Source organism: Cibotium barometz, chromosome 54 (assembly GCF_041138505.1).
Source record: "Cibotium barometz isolate CiBa-2024 chromosome 54, ASM4113850v1, whole genome shotgun sequence".
Classification (NCBI taxonomy): domain Eukaryota; kingdom Viridiplantae; phylum Streptophyta; class Polypodiopsida; order Cyatheales; family Cibotiaceae; genus Cibotium; species Cibotium barometz.
Genome location: NC_141099.1, coordinates 9,757,016 through 9,774,925, shown reverse-complemented (window position 1 = coordinate 9,774,925; position 17,910 = coordinate 9,757,016).

Below are 17,910 nucleotides of genomic sequence, written 5' to 3'. Positions count from 1 at the left end.
ACCCCAGAACAAGATGAATCAAAAATCGGATTTGAATCATAAATAAAGGGAACTTAACAAGATTTTTCGTATTGATCGGAGCATGGATCGAGGTTGTCGTGGTAGAAATGATAACCCCCAACTCGATGAATGAGGAAGAGCTCAACGTGGATGTTTGTAAAACTCTTCATAGCTCGCAGAAGCCTGGACCTTTCAAGGGTGAAGGGAAAAACTTGGGAGAGGCCATGGAGAAGTGGATCGAAGCAATGGAAGAATACTTTGATGTCACCCAGTACAATGAGAAGAGAAAAATGGCTCTTGCAAGGCTAAAGATTGTAGAAACAGCCAGAGTGGCATGGAGAAACCATTGCTAGACAAATCGTCTGGATTGGAATACCCAGACATGGAATGATCTCAAAATTTACCTACGGACGAGGTTCTGTCCTCCCGGCTTTTTGGAAACAAAGATGAATGAATTCTTAGAGCTAACCTAGGGGAGCAAAACTATTGAAGTATATCACCAAGCGTTCGCTCTTCTCCTCAACTACTCCTCGCCACCGGGGCTGAATGAAGAACTCGCCACCGCTGAATGAAGAACAGCTAATGGCCAGGTTCATTTGGGAATTGAACAAACCTTTGAATATTTTGGTGAAGAACGCCAAGCCAGTTTTTGCAAGGCCGAAGTAGTGCGGATGGCAAAGGATTCCTCCAAGGCCTTTGATTTCAAGGTCCCACCAAAGCCAGCACCATCACCTTTCAAAAGATTATTAGTTCCTTAAGGTGATTCCAACCTTCACTGCCTAAGAGATATCAGGGTCAATCCCAAGATAGGGGAAGTTCCAGAATGAAAGAAATGTCCTTTTCCCAAAACTCAATCCCTTGGAATTTAACTTCAAAAGTTCCACCCTTGAACAAGGGAGTGAAATGCTATAACTGTCAAGGATTTGGACATCGCAGTATGGATTTCCCAACTCCTTTTGGATCAAGGTTTTCGGGGCAGGGAAATCAAGGATCAAGATTCTAGACTCCAGGTCCTTCTTTCCTGAGTAATCAGGTTTCTATCCGCCAAATTTAGGGAAATCCCAGAAGTAGACCCTCTAACCAACTTGGAGTTTCAATCCAAAGTAATGCAAGACCTCTGCCTCAGAATAGGAAAAGTCAAAGAGAGTTGTTCCCAAATCGGCCATTCACTTCCAAGGCCGTAACGCTGGAAGTGATTGAAGAAGAAGAAGAAGAAGAAGATGAAAGAGATCATACTCCACCTGCTGCGAGATGAGCACATCTTGCCTTTTTTAATTGGGGTAGGATGTAAGATTCCTCCCCGAGCACATCAAGATGTCCAATCTCTCCCCCTATAATCATTTCGGATCCCCTTGTCAGAATATTAACAGATCTTGTTTCTACCTTTTAGCTTAGAGAGAGAAAATCTTTTAGAGAGAGGTTATTCAATTTTTAGATATTTTTGGATGGAAAAATATCTCTTCTTATTAAAATAAATTTCTCCAAAATAGAACTTCAAAAAGAAATTCAGAAGGTGCATTAGAAATAAATTATAATCTGTTCAAATGGCCTTAGCCTAAGGGTCCAGGTTTTTTTAAAATTTTAGATTAAGGTTCTGAGGGGCCAGTTAGATTAATCCAAATGTAGGGAGGAGATAAATTGAAGAAATAAAGAAAATCCCCCTCAAAAATGAGTAAATACTCACATAAGATGAAGAGTTGACTAAGGACAAGGTTATTAGTTAAAAAAGAAGAGATATTTAGAGGAAATGATGCATTTTTGACACCTCAGTGTGGGGGAATTCCCCTCATGAAGGAGGTGCCTATTTCACATGTGTGGTGGAGTTTTAAACTCTCAAATAATGAGATATTTCACCTCTCCTCTCTCCTATTTCAACTAGAACCAAAAAGTAAGCTAAATTGACCTAAAAATGGTCAAAAAGTGATCAAACTGATTTGGAAAATTCTAGAATCAGTTTGCTTGGTTAGAGGATCACTTTTTCTTATAAAAAGTAGCCTCCCCCTTTGTAAAAGCTTAATAGTGGTTTATGCACTTTTACTCTACTTCTCCCTAGAGCCAAAAACAGTGAATTTATTGATAATTCATTAGTTTTTGACCATTTCCTCTTCAAAAGAATTGATGGTCACTCTTGTTGCAAAACAAGAGTAGATCCCTCAAACCATCAAGCCAAAGGAAAGCTTACAAAAATTCATGTAAGCTAGAAATCCTACTTTTTCTTTATTCCATTTAATGGTTTTCTAATTTTTGTTTTCTTGAGAAAATGAAAAATGATGTTATGCCTTGTTGGAAAGGCTTTCCCCCTCTCTTCATTCTTGAATTCAGCCTTTCTTTATCCTAGATATATAATCAAATTGTTAGAATTAAACTTTTCATTATGTTTTTCTTTAAAAAGTAGAATTTGATTAGTTTAGAATGCTTTAAACCATTTGGAATAATTTCTAAGTAACTTAAAATGAAAAAAAATGGTCAGCCATACAAAGGAGGTTACAAAATTTTCTTAAATTTTATGAAATAAGCTTTATCTTTTATTATTCAAAAAGAGTAATCCCCATCGTTTGTGTATTCTAAAAGTGTTATTTTCATTCTAGGCATAGAAAAATGTATATTAGAAATATTTTATTGTAAAAGTGTTATTTCCATTAGAATTAATTTTTATGCATAGAAAGATGCATAAGGGAATTTGTTTTTATTTCAAAAGAGTTATTCTCATTGATTTTGATTTGATGCATAGAAAGATGCATAAAGGAGTTTATTTTTAATTCAAAAGAGTTATTCTCATTGATTTTGATTTTATGCATAGAAAGATGCATAAAGCAATTTATTTTTCTTTCAAAAGAGTTATTCTCATTGATTTTAATTTTATGCATAGAAAGATGCATAAAGGAGTTTATTTTTATTTTGAAAGTGTTATTTTCCTTAAAATTGAATTTATGCATAAATAGACGTATAAAAGGATTTTTATAAAAGTGTTATTCCCACACAAGTTGATTTTTATAAAAAAGAATGAATGGATGGATAGGTGTGATGTGAATCAGATTAAAGTGAATGAATGGATGGATAGATGTGATGTGAATCAGATATATGTGAATGAATGGATGGATGGATGGATGTATGTGAAGAATGGAAGTGGATGTATGTGAAAGAATGGATGTGGATGTATGTATGTGAAAGGATAGATGTGGATGTATATGTAAGGATAGATGTGGATGTGTATGTAATAAGGATGGATGTGGATGTGGATGTATGTGAATGGATGTGATAAGGATGGATGTGGATGTATATGAAAGGATAGATGTGGATGTATATGAAAGGATAGATGCGGATGTGTATGTGATAAGGATGGATGGATGTGGATGTATGTAAAGAATGGATGTGGATGTATGTGAAGAATGGAAGTAGATGTATTTGAAAGAATGGATGTTGATGTATGTGAAAGGATAGATGTGGATGTGTATGTGATAAGTATGGATGTGAAAGGAAAGATGTGCATGTGTATGTGATAAGTATGGATGTGAATTTATGTGAAAGGATAGATGTGGATGTGTATGTGATAAGTATGGATGTGGATGTATGTGGAAGAATACATGTGGATGTGAATGTGATGGATATGAAAATGAGAATAGAGCCGATGAGATGTGATGTAAATTGGATAGATATGAATGATAAAGGATGTGAATGAATGTGTTAGCATGTGAATAAGGATGTGAATGAATGATAAGGGATGTGAATGAATGTGATAACCTGTGAATCAGGATGTGAATGAATGATAAAGGATGTGAATTAATGTGATGGCATATGAATCAGGATGAGAATGAATGGTATGGGATGTGAATGGATGTGATAAGATGCGATGTAAACTGGTGGATAGATGTTAATGGATGTGATAAGATGCGATGTAAACTGGATAGATGTTAATGAATGTGATGAGATGAGATGTATGGGTAAATGCGAGTGGATGAGATCTGAAGAGGTTAATTGAGGAAAGAAGTGTTAAGATGGAAAATGATGTGATGAGAATGGGAATGCTTATGAAATGAATGTGGATTAGGTAATGTAGATTGATGTGGAAAGACGAGAGATTCGTTATAGAAATTGTATTTATGACCTAATTTTAAATGACTGTTTTATGTCAAGAATGCTGGGGAAGCATTTTGAGCATCTTGTGAATGAGGTCTAGAGACCTAGCTGATAAAGTTGCAACAGCTGACGGAGAGTCAACGGAGGACGTCTCGTATAACAAGGTCGGCTGAGGTCTTGACCAGCCTTGGTTTGATTCAAATGGTGAGCTTCCGGTACGGTGGATGAGGGACCAAGGAAGCGGCCTATGAGTGAAGTGCTAGGTGACCTGCTAACTGTGAAGGATCCTAGAGGGTGCTGACCAAACTATGCTCGGGCTGTGGGTCACCGACGATACCCACATGTGCGTCGTGGAAGATATTGGAACAAGGAGTAAGAGTTGTTTTCTGAATTCGAGCATGGATCTGGTTGATTGACCTTGCTGGTCCTCAACGGATGAGTCCATGGCTCTTTTATATGGATCCGTTGGTTGATCTTACTGATCTTCAATGGAGATTCAATTTTGTTATGTGAATGTATTGCCGGTTACTATGAGCTAGGAACTATTGAAAAGGCCCCTGAGTGCACAGGTGGTGAGCGTTTTGGTTACCGATGAAGGAATCATTGGAAATAAGCATTCAACTAGAGATTTTGACGATTATGATCGATTCTGTGAAAAAGGCAATTTCAGATTGGGTGTGTAAATGGTGTGACTAGTTTTAAGTTTGCATGAATTTCTGGCTAGGGGGCGTGGGAACTCTTTTCCCTGGTACCTGGGACAAAACCTAACCAAATTCCTAATTGGATCCCATCACTACAGTGGTTGGGCAATTGGCTAGATGGGGTTAGGCTGGACTGATGGATCCCTAAAATGAGACTAATTTCTATTGGTTTGATAGATGAAGTAAATCCTGGATAAAAATTGTTCTATGAAAAAGAATCAATGGTTGTGCCTCTCAATGAGGAAAAAAGCGTTGGTCTCTATGTTTCTAGTGTAATCTTTCCCTTGATCTGACTATGGGACTTACGGGTTTGGTCAGATCAGTTTAGTTAGTTAAGGCTTTTGACTACTTAGAGAAAAGTTATCCTGGAGGAATCGCCCGTGCTTTCTGGGCAAGGGAAGTTTTTCCGAGTTCGGTTTTGAAAGAATCGATGGATTAGTCTCTTGTCTCTAGATATCCATGGGCAAGGCTCCGAGTGTGGGACCCTGCCCCCGCCACGTAAGAAGTGCTTCTTTCGCTACTAGCATCCTAGATTTCATTGCGTAGTGGGGTCAGGCATCTTACAGCTGGTATCAAAGCAATTTGGCTAAGATGTGCATGTGTATGTGATAAGTATGGATGTGAATTTATGTGAAAGGATAGATGTGGATGTGTATGTGATAAGTATGGATGTGGATGTATGTGGAAGAATACATGTGGATGTGAATGTGATGGATATGAAAATGAGAATAGAGCCGATGAGATGTGATGTAAATTGGATAGATATGAATGATAAAGGATGTGAATGAATGTGTTAGCATGTGAATAAGGATGTGAATGAATGATAAGGGATGTGAATGAATGTGATAACCTGTGAATCAGGATGTGAATGAATGATAAAGGATGTGAATTAATGTGATGGCATATGAATCAGGATGAGAATGAATGGTATGGGATGTGAATGGATGTGATAAGATGCGATGTAAACTGGTGGATAGATGTTAATGGATGTGATAAGATGCGATGTAAACTGGATAGATGTTAATGAATGTGATGAGATGAGATGTATGGGTAAATGCGAGTGGATGAGATCTGAAGAGGTTAATTGAGGAAAGAAGTGTTAAGATGGAAAATGATGTGATGAGAATGGGAATGCTTATGAAATGAATGCGGATTAGGTAATGTAGATTGATGTGGAAAGACGAGAGATTCGTTATAGAAATTGTATTTATGACCTAATTTTAAATGACTGTTTTATGTCAAGAATGCTGGGGAAGCATTTTGAGCATCTTGTGAATGAGGTCTAGAGATCTAGCTGATAAAGTTGCAACAGCTGACGGAGAGTCAACGGAGGACGTCTCGTATAACAAGGTCGGCTGAGGTCTTGACCAGCCTTGGTTTGATTCAAATGGTGAGCTTCCGGTACGGTGGATGAGGGACCAAGGAAGCGGCCTATGAGTGAAGTGCTAGGTGACCTGCTAACTGTGAAGGATCCTAGAGGGTGCTGACCAAACTATGCTCGGGCTGTGGGTCACCGACGATACCCACATGTGCGTCGTGGAAGATATTGGAACAAGGAGTAAGAGTTGTTTTCTGAATTCGAGCATGGATCTGGTTGATTGACCTTGCTGGTCCTCAATGGATGAGTCCATGGCTCTTTTATATGGATCCGTTGGTTGATATTCAGAATGAAATTTTTAATTGGGTCTTAGATGGAAGTACTGCAATTGTATGGAATCCCAAACTTGCTTGAGGCCTAGGCATGATGGTATTTACCTTATAATTCCAAGGACCGTGACTACCCGTATATACCGAGGGTATAATTGCAGCTCTTTACTGGTAGTATATACGAGTAGATCTATGATCTTGAAATTATAAGCTAAAATGCTATCCAGATGATGAATTCGAATGTGGTTGATATGATTTTAAAATAATGGTTTGAGAAATGATGAGTTGAATTGGATTATGAAACACTATATTCGTGAGTTTGGGAATTTCCCAACTCCCATTTTTTGAATACTAAAAAGGTGGGACCTGGATAACATGCCTATAAGTTTTTCAAAACCATATCATGTGACCTATTGTTGGAAAGCGCTTGGAAAATGGAATCTAGTGAGCTATAGAGCGCTCAATTTGGAGTAACGGTGTTCAAGTTATGATTAATCCAAAGATTTGACCACGTGTCCCAAACTTATGAAAATTTCCCATATTCCCCAATATGGTGTTATGATTGAAAAAATGATTATTCCTGGATTTTTGGTTGAAAAGCAATAAACTGAGCAAAACCACACTGAGGATGAATCGAACGAGTCCCTCTGTTGATGTTTGTAACTGGAATGACGATAATGACTTCGGCAAATCACTATGAGATTAGTGGATTGTGCTGACAGATTGCTATTGTCAACTCTTGACTCAGTGGATCAAGTTAAGGGATGACAAACTAAAAATCTATAAAATTGAAATCCCCCCATGGAGGACTGTTTAGATGGAAACTTTGGTCTAATAGACCATTAGTGTGTTAAAGATATTAATGATATGTTCTGAATGAATTGTTATCTAATAATGTGAGTATCTTTATCCCACGATTCTGTGGGGAGCCGACCTATCTAAAGAACCCCAGAATCAGATGAATCAAAAATCGGATTTGAATCATAAATAAAGGGAACTTAACGAAATTTTTTGTATTGATCAAAGCATGGATCGAGGTTGTCATGGTAGAAATGATAACCCCCAACTCGATGAGGAAGAGCTCGACCTGGATGTTTGTAAAACTCTTCATAGCTTGTAGCTTGGACCTTTCAAGGGTGAAGGAAAAAACTTGGGAGAGGCCGTGAAGAAGTGGATCGAAGCAATGGAAAAATACTTCGATGTCACCGGGTACAATGAGAACAGAAAAATGGCTCTTGCAAGGCTAAAGATTGTAGAAACAGCCAGAGTGGCATGGAGAAACCACTGCGAGACAAACCATCAGGATCGGAATACCTAGACATGGAATGATCTCAAAATTTACCTAAGGACGAGGTTCTGTCCTCCCGGTTTTTGGAAACAAATATGAACGAATTCTTAGAGCTAACCCAGGGGAGCAGAACTATTGAAGTATATCACCAAGCGTTCCCTCTTCTCCTCAACTACTCGCCACTGCTGAATGAAGAACAGCTGCTGATGGCTAGGTTTATTCGAGAACTGAATGAACCTTTATTCGGGAACTGAACTGCTGATGGCTAGGTTTATTCGGGAACTGAATGAACCTTTGAACATTTTGGTGAAGAACGCCAAGCCAATTTCCAAGGCCAAAGCAGTGCGGATGGCAAAGGATTCCTCCAAGGCCTTTGATGTCAAGGTCCCACCAAAGCCAACACCATCACCTTTCAAAAGATTATTAGTTCGAGAAGGTGATTCCAACCTTCCACTGCCTAAGAGATATCAGGGTCAATCCCAAGATAGGGGAAGTTCCAGAATGGAAGAAATGTCCTTTTCTCGAAACTCAATCCCTTGGAATTTAACTTCAGAAGTTCCACCCTTGAACAAGGGAGTGAAATGCTATAACTGTCAAGGATTTGGACATCGCAGTATGGATTTCCCAACTCCTTTTGGATCAAGGTTTTCGGGGAAGGGAAATCAAGGATCAATATTCCAGACTCCAGCTCCTTCCTTCCAAAGTAATCAGGTTTCTATCCGCCGCCAAATTCCAGAAGTAGACCCTCTAACCAACCTGGAGTTTCAATCCAAAGTAATGCAAGACCTCTACCTCAGAATAGGGGAAGTAAAAGAGAGTTGTATATGAATGTATGTGAAAGGATAGATGTGGATGTGTATGTGATAAGTATGGATGTGGATGTGAATGTGATGGATATGAACGAGAATAGAGGCGATGAGATGTGATGTAAATTGGATAGATATGAATGATAAAGGATATGAATGAATGATATGGGATGGGAATGAATGTGTTAGCATGTAAATCAGGATGTGAATGAATGATAAGGGATGTGAATGAATGTGATAACTTGTGAATCGGGATGTGAATGAATGATAAGGGATGTGAATGAATGTGATGTCATGTGAATTCGAAATGAGAATGAATGGTATGGGATGTGAATGGATGTGATAAGATGCGATGTAAACTGGATAGATGTTAATGAATGTGATGAGATGAGATGTATGGGTAAATGCAAGTCGATGAGATGAGATGTATGGGTAAATGCGAGTGGATGAGATCTGATGTGGTTAATTGAGGAAAGAAGTGTTAAGATGGAAAATGATGTGATGAGAATGGCAATGCTTATGAAATGAATGTGGATTAGGTAATGTAGATTGATGTGGAAAGATGAGAGATTCGTTATAGAAATTGTATTTATGATCTATTTTTAAATCACTATTTTATGTCAAGAATGCTAAGGAAGCATTTTGAGCATCTTGTGAATGAGGTCGTGGAGACCTAGCTGATAAAGTTGTACCAGCTATGACGGAGAGTCAATGGAGGACGTCTCGCGTAGTAGCAAAGTCGACCGAGGTCTTGACCAGCCTCGGTTCGATTTAAATGGTGAGTTTCCAGTACGGTGGATGAGGGACCAAGGAAGCAGCCTATGAGTGAAGTGCTAGATCACCTGCTGCTGCGAAGGATCTTAGAGGGTGCTGACCATACGGTTCTCAGGCTCTGGGTCACCGACGATACCCACACGTGCATCGTGGAAGATATTGGAACAAGGAGTAAGAGTTGTTTTCTGAATTCGAGCATGGATCTGGTTGATTGACCTTGCTGGTCCTTAACGGATGAGTCCATGGCTCTTTTATATGGATCCGTTGGTTGATCTTGCTGATCTTCAACGGAGATTCCATTTTGTTATGTGAATATATTGCCAGTTACTATGAGCTAGGAAAAGGCCCTTGAGTGGACAGGTGGTGGCGTTCTGGTTGCCAATGATGCCGTAGATACACCGATGAAGGAATCATTGGAAATAAGCATTCAACTAGAGATTTTGACGATTATGATTAGTGACACAATGGTTTCATTAAAAGATTGTTTTTAGAAGATGCTGATTCTGTGAAAAAAGGCAATTTCATATTGGGTGTGTAAGTGGTGTGACTAGTTTTAAGTTTGCATGAATTTCTGGCTAGGGGGCGTGGGAACTCTTTTCCCTGGTACCTGGGACAAAACCTAACCAAATTCCTAATTGGATCCCATCACTATAGTGGTTGGGCAAATGGCTAACCCATGGGACTGGATGGGGTTAGGCTGGACTGATGGATCCCTAAAATGAGACTAATTTCTATTGGTTTGCTAGATGAAGTAAATCCTGGATAAAAATTGTTCTATGAAAAAGAATCAATGGTTGTGCCTCTCAATGAGGAAAAAAGCGTTGGTCTCTATGATCCAAGTGCAATCTTTCCCTTGATCTGACTATGGGACTTACGGGTTCGGTCAAATCAGTTCAGTTAGTTAAGGCTTTTGACTACTTAGAGAAAAGTTATCCTGGAGGAATCGCCCGTGCTTTCCAGGCAAGGGAAGTTTTTTCGAGTTCGGTTTTGGAAGAACCGATTGATTAGTCTCTTGTCTGGATATCAGTGGGCAAGGCCCCGAGTGTGGGACCCTAACCTACCATGCAAGAAGTGCTTCTTCCGCTGCTAGCATCCCAAAATTCATTGCGTAGTGGGGTCATGGATCTTATAGCTAGTATCAAAGCAATTTGGCCAAAGTGGATCAACCGAGAAGCCAAGAATGTCATAAATTTATGAAGGAGTAAAAGGTTGGAATTGTGTGATGAAACTCATACAAATTGATATTCAGAATAAAATTCCTAATTTGATAATTGGGTCTTCAAATGGAATCCCTGACTTGCTTGAGGCCTAGACATGATGGTGTTTACCTTATAATTCCAAGGACCACTATAACTCATACAAATTGATATTCAGAATGAAATTCCTAATTTGATAATTGGGTCTTCAAATGGAATCCCTGACTTGCTTGATGCCTAGACATGATGGTTTTTACCTTATAATTCCAAGGATCGTGACTACCCATATATACCGAGGATATAACTGCAGCTCTTTACTGGCAATATATACGAGTAAATCTAAGATCTTGAAATTATAAGCTAAAATGCTATCCAAATGATGAATTCGAATGTGATTGATATGATTTTAAAATACTGGTTGAGAACTGACGAGTTGAATTGGATTTTTATTGAAAAAATGATGATTCTTGAATTTTTGGTTGAAAAGCAATAAACTGAGCAAAACCACAATAAGGAGGATGAATCGGACGAGTCTCTGTGTTGATGTTTGTAATTGGAATGACGATAATGACTTCAGCAAATCACTATGAGATTAGTGGATTGTGCTGACAGATTGCTACTGTTAACTCTTGACCTAGTGGATCAAGTTAAGGGATGACAAATTAAAAATCTATAAAATTGAAATCTCCCCATGGAGGACTGTTCAGATGGAAATTTTGGTCTAATAGACCATTATTGTGTTAAAGATATGAATGATATGTCCTTAATGAATTGTTATCTAATAATGCAAGTATCTTTATCCCATGGAGAATTGTTCAGATGGAAATTTTGGTCTAATAGACCATTATTATGTTAAAGATATGAATGATATGTTCTGAATGAATTGTTATCTAATGCAAGTATCTTTATCCCACAATTCTATGGGGATCCGACCTAGCTAAAGAATCCAAAAATCAAATGAATCAAAAATCGGATTTGAATCATAAATAAAGAGAACTTAACAAGATTTTTTGTATTCATCGGAGCATGGATCGAGGTTGTCGTGGTAGAAATGATAACCCCCAACTCGATGAGGAAGAGCTTGACCTGGATGTTCGTAAAACTCTTCATAGCTCGCAGCCTGGACCTTTCAAGGGTGAAGGGAAAAACTTGGGAGAGGCCATGGAGAAGTGGATTGAAGCAATGGAAGAATTCTTCGATGTCATCGGGTACAATGAGAAGAGAAAAATGGCTCTTGCAAGGCTGAAGATTGTAGAAACAGCCAGAGTGGCATGGAGAAACCACTGCGAGACAAAGCATCTGGAGGATCAAAATACCCAGACATGGAATGATCTCAAAATTTACCTAAGGACGAGCTTCTGTCCTCCCGGCATTTTGGAAACAAATATGAACGAATTCTTAGAGCTAACCCAGGGGAGCAAAACTATTGAAGTATATCACCAAGCATTTGCTCTTCTCCTCAAATTCTCACCATCGTTGAATAAATAATAGCTGATGGCCAAGTTCATTTGGGGACTGAACAAACCTTTGAATATTTTGGTGAAGATTGCCAAGCCAGTTTCCAAGGCTGAAGAAGTGCGGATGGCAAAGGATTCCTCCAAGGCCTTTGATGTCAAGGTCCCTCACCAAAGCTAGCACCATTACCTTTCAAAAGATTATTAGTTCCAGAAGGTGATTCCAACCTTCCACTCCCTAAGAGATATCAGGGTCAATCCCAGGATAGGGGAAGTTCTAGAATGGAAGAAATGTCCTTTTCCCGAAACTCAATCCTCTGGAATTTAACTCCAGAAGTTCCACCCTTGAACAAGGGAGTGAAATGCTATAACTGTCAAGGATTTGGACATCGCAGTATGGAGTGCCCAACTCCTTTTGGATCAAGGTTTTCGGGGGCAGGGAAATTAGGGATCAAGATTCCAAACTCCAGGTCCTTCCTTCCAGAGTAATCAAGTTTCTATCCGTTAAATTTAGGAAAATCCCAGAAGTAGACCCTCTAACCAACCGGAGTTTCAATCCAAAGTAATGCAAGACCTCTGCCTCAAGGGAAGTCAAAGAGAGTTGTTCCCAAATCGGCCGTCTACTTCCAAGGCAGTAACGCTGAAAGTGATTGAAGAAGAAGAAGAAGATGAAAGAGGTCATACTCCACCTACGAGATGAGGACATCTCGCTTTTTTTAAGTGGGGTAGGTTGCAAGATTCCTCCCCCAGCACCTCAAAATGTCGAGTCTCTCCCCCTGTAATCATTCCCCTTGTCAGAATATTAACAGATCTTGTTTCTACCTATTTTGGCTTAGAGAGAGAAAATATTCTAGAGAGAGATTATTAAATTTTTAGATATTTTTGGATGGAAAAATATCTCTTCTTATAAAAATAAATTTCCCCAAAAAAGAAGCTCAAAAAGAAATTCAGAAGGTGCATTAGAAATAAATTATAATCTGTTCAAAGCCCAAGGGTCCAGATTTTTTGAAAATTTTAGATTAAGGTTCTCAGGGGCCAATTAGATTAATCCAAATGTAGGGAGGAGATAGATTGAAGAAATAAAGAAAATCCCTCCCAAAATGAGTAAATACTCACATAAGATGAAGAGTTGATTAAGGACAAGGTTATTAGTTAAAAAGTAGAGATATTTAGAGGAAATGATGCATTTTTGACACCTCAGTGTGGGGGAATTCCCCTCATGAAGAAGGCACCTATCTCACATGTATGGTGGAGTTTTAAACTCTCAAATAATGAGATATTTCATCTCTCCTCTCTCCTGTTTCAACTAGAACCATAAAGTAAGCTGAACTGACCTAAAAATGGTCAAAAAGTGACCAAACTGATATGGAAAATTCTAGAATTAGTTTGCTTGGTTAGAATCTCACTTTTTCCTATAAATAGAAGCCTCCCTCTTTGTAAAAGCTTAATAGTGTTTTATTCACTTTTACTCTACTCCTCCCCAGAGCCAAAAACAGTGAATTTATTGATAATTCATTAGTTTTTGACCATTTCCTTTTCAAAAGAATTGGTGGCCACTCTTGTTGCAAACAAGAGTAGATCCCTCAAACCATCAAGCCAAAGGAAAGCTCACAAAAATTCATGTAAGCTAGAAATCCTACTTTTTCTTTATTTCATTTAATGGTTTTCTAATTTTTATTTTCTTTAGAAAATGAAAAATGATGTTATGCCTTGTTAGAAAGGCTTTCCCCATCTCTTCATTCTTGAATTCAGCCTTTCTTTATCCTAGATATATAATCAAATTGTTAGAATTAAACTTTTCATATTGTTTCTCTTTAAAAAGTGGAATTTGATTAGTTTAGAATGCTTTAAACCATTTGGGATAATTTCTAAGTAACTTGAGAATGAGAAAAAATTAAAAAATGGTTAGCCATACAAAGGAGGTTATGGAAAAACTTTCTTCAATTTTGTGAAATAAGCTTTATCTTTTATTATTCAAAAAGAGTAATCCCCACCATTTGTGTATTCTAAAAGTGTTGTGTGAAATAAGCTTTATCTTTTATTATTCAAAAAGAGTAATCCCCACCGTTTGTGTATTCTAAAAGTGTTATTTTCATTCTAGGCATAGAAAAATGCATATTAGAAATATTTTTATTATAAAAGTGTTATTTCCATGCATAGAAAGATTCTTAAAGGAATTATTCTCATTAATTTTGATTTTATGCATAGAAAGATGCATAAAGGAGTTTATTTTTATTTCAAAAGAATTATTCTCATTGATTTTGATTTTAAGATGCATAAAGGAATTTATTTTTATTTCAAAAGACTTATTCTCATTGATTTTGATTTTATGCATAGAAAGATGCATAAAGGAATTTATTTTTATTTCAAAAGAGTTATCCTCATTGATTTTGATTTTATGCATAGAAAGATGTATAAGGGAATTTATTTTAAATTCAAAAGAATTATTCTCATTGATTTTGATTTTATGCATAAAAAGATGCATAAAAGAATTTTTTTTATTTCAAGAGTTATTCTCATTGATTTTGATTTGATGCATAGAAAGATGCATAAAGGAATTTATTTTTATTTCGAAAGAGTCATTCTCCTTAAAATTGAATTTATGCATAAATAGATGTATAAAAGGATTTTTATAAAAGTGTTATTCCCACACAGAAGTTGATTTTTATAAAAGAATGAATGGATAGATAGGTGTGATGTGAATCAGATAAATGTGAATGAATGGATGGATAGATGTGAGTGAATCAGATAAATGTGAATGAATGGATGGATGGATGGATGTGAAGAATGGAAGTGGATGTATGTGAAAGAATGGATGTGGATGTATGTATGTATCTGAAAGGATGGATGTGGATGTATGTGAAAGGATACATGTGGATCTGTATGTGATAAGGATGGATGTGGATGTATGTGAAGAATGGATGTGGATGTATGTGAAGAATGGAAGTGGTTGTATGTGAAAGAATGGATGTGGATGTATGTATGTGAAAGGATGGATGTGGATGTATGTGAAAAGATAGATGTGGATGTGTATGTGATAAGTATGAATGTGAATGTATGTGAAAGGATAGATGTGGATGTGTATGTGATAAGTATGGATGTGAATGTATGTGAAAGGATAGATGTGGATGTGTATGTGATAAGTATGGATGTGGATGTATGTGGAAGAATATATGTGGATGTAAATGTGATGGATATGAATGAGAATAGAGGCGATGAGATGTGATGTAAATTGGATAGATATGAATGATAAAGGATGTGAATGAATGATATGGGATGTGAATGAATGTGTTAGCATCTGAATAAGGATGTGAATGAATGATAAGGGATGTGAATGAATGTGATAACTTGTGAATCGGGATGTGAATGAATGATAAGGGATGTGAATGAATGTGATGGCATGTTAATCGGGATGAGAATGAATGGTGTGGGATGAGAATGAATGATAAGGGATGTGAATGAATGTGATGGCATGTTAATCGGGATGAGAATGAATGGTGTGGGATGTGAATGGATGTGATAAGATGCGATGTAAACTGGATAGATGTTAATGAATGTGATAAGATGCGATGTAAACTGGATAGATGTTAATGAATGTGATGAGATGAGATGTAAACTGGATAGATGTTAATGAATGTGATGAGATGAGATGTATGGGTAAATGCGAGTGGATGAGATCTGATGAGGTTAATTGAGGAAAGAAGTGTTAAGATGGAAAATGATGTGATGAGAATGGGAATGCTTATGAAATGAATGTGGATTAAGTACTGTAGATTTATGTGGAAAGACGAGAGATTCGTTATAGAAATTATATCTATGACCTGTTTTTAAATAACTATTTTATGTCAAGAATGCTGGGGAAGCATTTTGAGTGTCTTGTGAATGAGGTCATGGAGACTTAGCTGATAAAGTTGCAATAACTGAGGGAGAGTCAATGGAGGACTTCTTGCGTAGCAAGGTCTCGGCTGAGGTCTTGACCATCCTCGGTTCGATTTAAATGTTGGTGAGCTTTCGGTACGGTGGATGAGGGACCACGGAAGCGGCCTATGAGTGAAGCGCTAGGTCACCTACGAAGGATCCTAGAGGGTGCTGACCATACATTAGGACCTCAATGGAAGGCTTCTTGGGCCCTTTTATTTGGCAGTTTAAGGGAGTCAAACCTTTTCTCTTAAGAAGAAACGTTTTCTAATTAGAAGCTTCAAAACGGCTACTTTATTCGAATTTGAATTTTGGGGGGAAAATGGAATTTAAAATCTAGTGGATAAAACCATATCATGTAACATATCTATGGAAAGCTCTTGATGCGTAGATCACGGATCTGTAATCTCCGCTCAAATCGGAGCTTGTATGTAGAAGTTATGGAGGTCCGAAAATTGTAAAATTGCCCCCCCCCCTTTTTGGGGGAAAAAGTGCACCCTTTGACCACTCTTACACCTCTCTTAAAAACCCAACATTTCAGTCCACATGGCAACCCCCCATTTGTCTATTCCTTAATCACCTTGATTAGGCTTGGGCAAATTAAAGGGCCCAAGAAGACCCCATTCACTTCCTAATGCGGTGCTCGGGCTCTGGGTCGCCCGACGATACCTGTTGAAATATACAAGTGAATAGGGTGTGTGCGGGAACAAGCCCTTGGTTAGAGGTTGTAAAAGAGAATGAGTAAATATGAAAGAACCTGTGAAAAGGTGAGAAGAATCTACTGGAGTCTGGGACAGAATAAAGGATAGCATGTGAAGATTTAGGAAGTGTGGAGATATTCTGGGAAAAGTGAAGAGGTGGAGAGAATCAAGCAAAAGAGGTGGAGATATTCTGGGAGAGGTGGAGTGAATCAAGGAGAAATTAGTGGGATTTGATGCTTGGATGTAAACTCTATAAATTGAGGCATTGGCCTAATGAGAATTTGCTGGTTTTTGATTTGCCTACATTAAGATATTTGCTAATTACTCACTAGTGATGTTGATTCTAGTGTTTGATCCACCATAGCTCATCACAATGCTCTAATTTCAACATGGTATCAGAGCCATGCCTAGAATCCATCAGGTTTATGAGCCCATTATCTAATTAATCAAGATTAGTATATAATTAGAAAATAATCAAATTTTTAGTTATTTTTCAACTAGCCTTTGTACCCCCAGCCAGTGGGAGGAGCTCCCTCTCCTTGCACACATCAAATTAGCCCAATCCCTCAAACTAGACTCAAGGGGCTACACTCACCTCAAAGGAATTGAAGCAAATTAGTGCAGAATGTCAGCGGCAGTCCAATCCCTCAAACTAGACTCAAGGGGCTACACTCACCTCAAAGGAATTGAAGCAAATTAGCGCAGAACGTCGGCGGCGGCAGCCCGATTTGCAGGCATCGTTTTTTTAGAAGGGAAATTCAGATTTCTTCTTTCTCAGTCGAAATGGCTCTAATTCCTCATAGATCCAGGGGTTTTCAAGCATGCTCTACAAGCTGGTGAAGACAGAATTCAATTTGATCAAGTCTACAGTGAGATCCAAGCTCTTCATCAAATCTGCAGGAGGTGACTTTGGTAAAACAAAGATTAACCATTCAATATTTGGTCAAATCTTGTATTTATTGGCTTAATCCTCTACTAGACTCATTGCTATTGATGTCTTTGAAAGCATTTGAGCTCATTTGAAGTCTAAGGCACCAGATCTGGACTCCCTACATACTCTGTTTTTTGCACACAAAATAGTGGAGTAATTTGCTAATCACTATATTTTGGTGCAATTGAGGGTTCAAATTAACCATTAGGTATCCGATACAGATCCCTATAACTTCAGATTTCAATTCGGAGTTGGTTTGAAACTCCAACCATTCCGTACAAATTGGTTACCCTTGATTTAATGTAATTTTTGGTAAAATTGTGCTGATAAAATTGTGATTATCATCATTTTGCATTTAACCCTTGGTTAATGCCTATAAATCTCACTCAAAATCAAGATTATTCACAGCCAGAGTTG